General features: G+C 37.6%; 1 long non-coding RNA gene across 2 annotated transcripts in view; it reads left to right on the forward strand.

Annotated features, from left to right (window-relative positions):
- The window catches only part of LOC118010409, a 30568-nt gene extending 26126 nt beyond the window's left edge, over window positions 1-4442 (forward strand). Inside the window, exons 2-4 of one of the 2 annotated variants that reach the window (XR_004679190.1) lie at window positions 3612-3698; window positions 3887-3993; window positions 4414-4442. This is a non-coding gene — a long non-coding RNA (uncharacterized LOC118010409). Of the gene's footprint in view, window positions 1-3611; window positions 3994-4413 lie in introns of both variants that reach the window. The other variant, XR_004679189.1, reaches the window with a different exon arrangement.
- The last annotated feature ends 204 nt before the right edge of the window (window positions 4443-4646 follow it).

Below are 4646 nucleotides of genomic sequence, written 5' to 3' on the forward strand. Positions count from 1 at the left end.
TTCCTTCCTTCCTTCCTTCCTTCCTTCCTTCCTTCCTTCCTTCCTTCCCTCCCCCTTCCTTTCTTTCTCTCTCTTTCTTTTTTCCATTCCTGGTGTTCTTGCTGAGACCTTTAGATCTGAAATCACAGACACATGTTCTTAAGATCTAGAAAATGGAAAACTTACTTGTATTTTGCATTCATTAATTTCCTCTGTGATTCTTTTTAACGATTATTTTTCTAGAACCCCTATAAATTGGATGTTGACCTCCCAGACTGATCCTTTTCTGACCCCGCCCCCACATTTGTTTTTCTTTTGGCTCTACTTTCTGAGTCAATTCTTCAACTTTATTTTACAATATTCTTATTGGTTATTTATATTTCTCCTCTCATATTTTTAAGTTCCAAAAGCACTTTCCCATTATCTGAATGTTTTCCATTTATGTTATCCCGTCCTTATTACATGGCTGTAAACTCATTTCTTACCTCTGTGGGAATATTAATTGAAGAGTTTTCTGTTAGTCTTTTTTTTTTTTTTTGCCTCTTCTTTTATGTTAGAGTTTTTTTTTTTCCAGTGTCAGGTTTTTCTTTATATGAAAGAGATAAGATGTGCACCTGTTTCTAGAAGTACAGAAGATTATTCTAAAATTTCCTCTTAATTAAAATAAACTTTGAAAATAATTATATAAAATTTTAATTAAATGCTTTTTAGGCCTGCACAAAAGAAAGAGACCAAAAACAAAGTGGAGGAACCCTTGAAGTTAAGACACACCCAAGCATGCCTTTATTCTGAGGAATTCTAAAGAGAGAGACTGAATGAGACTGTTGGGTTGGATGGGAGGCTGAAGAGTAATTCCAGCCTTACCACTCTTTGGACACACCTTTAAATATATTTTATGTCATTTCTCACTGCCTTAACTTTGACTTCGGCATATATAAAGTTTTTACTTTTCCCCAAATTTTACCATTGTATAAGGCTATGAAAAGCAGATGGATGGAGTGAAGATTAAGGAAGAGGGGCAAATACCAATAGAATTCTTGATGGATGGAGTTTTGGAGGCTCTTGGTCTACTGGGAGCAAAGGAAAGCTTTCTACCACTTAGCAACAGAAATTTAGTGGAATAACAAACATTTCTTTTACTTTCCTCCCACCCAAAACTCTTCTTAGGGGTAAATTGAGCTAGATTTTCCATAGGTGATAACTTCTTTCATTTTCCAACTTGAATATGTCATGTTTCAATATTGATTTTTGTTTTGTTTTGTTGTTGTAAGGTAATAAGCATGAGATATTTCTTTATGCAATATCAAATCTCCTGTTTGACACTTATTCTGACCTTTCTTAGTAACTGAATCATTTATATTTCCCAATTGGGAAAGCATGGCTAAAGCAGAAAGATTTTCTTTCTCCATATTAATCACAGGTCCTTATTTCATTTCCCTTTCATTGTTTTTCTTTTAAACGAAATTTAAAATCTATTATTTCACAAAGTAGCCAAGAAAAAGAGAAATTATCCCTCATCCTTTGAGTGTAAAAGAACAGTAATAATCTAATATCGAGAGCCTTTAGGGTAATGCCTAGCTTAAAAGTACTTCAGAAACACAGTATTAGAAAAGAGGAAACATATGTCTCAGCAAGCAGGTGGCCGTACAAGAAAAGAATCTCTATAATGGCTGGTCTGCATTTCTGGAAGCCAGAAATTCTGCACAAACACAGCCTTAATATAACCATAACAGACAGTAGGGTATGACTTAACGATTGAGCAATAAATAACAAAGAAAAAAATTAAGTTGCAGGTGTTACATGGCGAAGTGTGAAACGGAAGTCCTGAACTATGGAGCAGAACTTAGCCAAGTAACTTTAGCACTTCTGCAGGACTGTAAAATCTCTGGATTGAACTGAAAGCTTTTAAAGAAAAGAAATTATATATATATATATATGTAAATAAAATAGTCGATATCTATATATCTATATATCTATATATAACATGTTTTATTCATATGTACTCTATTGTGGCAGAAGTTGTTTCTAATTGGCTGATTATCACTCATTCAGTGATTTACTTTAAAACCTTAATCGAGTGCCCATTCTGTGCCAGGTCTTAAACTAGGCATAGTGGATGTAGAGATGTCCCAAAGTTCATAGTCTAGTAGTGGAGACAAACAGCAACTTTCTAATTAGCATGACAGGATGATGAGTTCTGTGGTGAAGGGAAGCAAAGGGTGCTGCTTAAGGAGGGCCACCTAAGCCAGCCTAGAAGACTTCCAGAGGGAGCTGATATGAGGCCACATGAGAGTGGAAGTCTAGGACGGTACTTCTAGGGAGGGGAAGAAGCATAAATAAAAGTATGAGAGACTTGGCTCAAATCAGCAATTTTGAGTTGAGTATATTGGTATATATGGTGCAAGGACTAAGCAGGTAGACTTAAATGAAATTATGAAAGGCGTTGCCTGAAGTCACTGTGAAGCCATTGCAGGATTTAGAATGATCAAACTGGTGGCAGGGTGGCATGTACGTTGAAGATGATTACAAGTGGACATTGGGAGACCAGATAAAAGGCTGTTATAGTAACAACGTGAGAACTAATAATGTCTCAAAGCAAGGTAATCCCAGTTGATATAAACAGATCCCCAAAATTTAAGAAATATTTTGAAAAGTAGGGTTAAGTGAAATTGATGACAAATTTGATGTGGAATAGGGGAGTTAGGGAAGATGATGAGTTAAAGATGATGTTCAAGTCTCTGATTTGAGCAATGGGTATGGGGGCTGCAATTTATATAGTTAGGATATTCTGAGAAAAGCAGCAGATCTGGAGGGAAACTAATGGGTTCACTTTGAGATGGGTTCTGTTTATGGTATCTTTTTTGGCATCCAAGTGGAAATTCCCACAAGTGGTTTTATATAAAAAGCTAGAGGTCAAGAGGGAGATCTGGGCTTAGACATGTACAATAGGGAGTTATTGAATAGTGTTAGTAGTTGTTACCATTAGTATGGATGTATTAGCCAACAGGATTGGCCAAGAGATAAACCTAGAGACATGCTGACTATTAAGGAGCAGATAGAGAAAAAGTAGATTATGAAAGTGACTCAGAAGGACCAGCTGGTGAAGTCAGAGTATAACCTTATGAGAGTGGTCCACCAGAGTCAGAGGAGTTCAAAGAGCCTGGGTTACAGAGGTAATTGCTGTAATGTAGTCAAGTAAATTAAGGACTGAAAAGTTGAAAGAGTGATGATACAAATTGTCATCCCAAATAGAATAAGTCTGAGAGTAAAGGGACTGTGATGGTTGTTTTATGTGTCAATTTGACTGGACCATGCAGTGTCCAGGTATTTGGCTAAACATTATTTCTGCATGTGTCTGTGAGGGTGTTTCTAGATGAAATTAGCATTTGAATCATTAGACTGAATAAAGCAGATTGCCTTCACCAGTGGGGGTGGGCATCATCCAATCAGTTTAATCTGAATAGAACAAAAAGGCAGAGAAAGGGAGAATTCACTGTTTCTCCGCCTGACTACTTGAGTGGGAATTTTGGTTTCTCCAGCTCTCAGAGTGGGATTTACACCATTGGCACTCCTGGTTCTCAGGCCTTCGGACTTGGATTGGAATTCACACCATCAATTCTCTTGGTTCTCAGGCCTTCGGACTTGGAGTGGAACTACACAGCCAACTTTCCTGGGTCTCCAGCTTGCAGACAGCAGATATTCTCAGCCCTGATAATCATGTGAGTTAAATCCTTATAATAAATCCCTGCCTATATCATTCATCTCTATATCTATATCATCTCTATCTATTTATCTAACTGTCATCCATCTATCTGTCTATTTTATCAATCTGTCTACACATTTTGCTGGTTCTGTTTCTCTGGAGAGCCCTGACTAATTCAAGGGTTGTTATTGATAATTATGACAGGACCACAAATATAAACCAGACATTCTCCAGGCAAACCAGCATACTATGGTCATGCTACAGTTGGAAGAATTATTTCAATGAAATAGTTGGAGTGGTGGCTGTACATGGTAAGAGTAAAAGAGTGAAGTGAATGATAAGAAATTAAAGTACCTGTGAAGAGAATATTTTTTTTGAACTAGCTTCTATTTAAAGGGGAGGGACTGAATGGGAGTTAGAGAGGGTTAGGGGGTTAAAAGAAAACGTTTTACCTGGCAGAGGCTTGAGTAAACCTGTATGCAAAAAAAGAACATGCCAATGAAGAGGGAGAAGTCAGAGAATTTACCACAAGAGAGAATACAGGATTGAACCACTGTTGTATGGGAGCTGGAGGATATGGCAGGATTTGCTTTCGAAAGGAGGGTAGAATATCTTTTCTAGAAAGACAGGAGAAAAAATAAACAGAAAGCAAATATAGCAAATGTATGGGTGGGTGAGTGTGAGGTTGGCCAAGTTTGCACCTGATGGTCTCTGTATTTTTTTCGGTAAAGCATGCCAGGAGGCCTGATGCTGAGAGTGGAGGATAGGATTACAGAATAGGGAGCGCAGAAGCAACAGGTAAGGCTGTGTGGTTATTCTGGAGAGTGAGAGACAAACTGATTAGGAGCACCACAGGATTTTCAGGCAATATTATGGGCCAACTGGACACTGTTAACTTGCAGGGACATGGACCTACAGTTTCATGTTTTATGCTCCCCCACCCATTTTAAGTAGTAAGGATTGT

Source organism: Mirounga leonina, unplaced genomic scaffold (assembly GCF_011800145.1).
Source record: "Mirounga leonina isolate KUSES-001 unplaced genomic scaffold, KU_Mleo_1.0 Mir_129, whole genome shotgun sequence".
In the NCBI taxonomy this organism is placed as follows: domain Eukaryota; kingdom Metazoa; phylum Chordata; class Mammalia; order Carnivora; family Phocidae; genus Mirounga; species Mirounga leonina.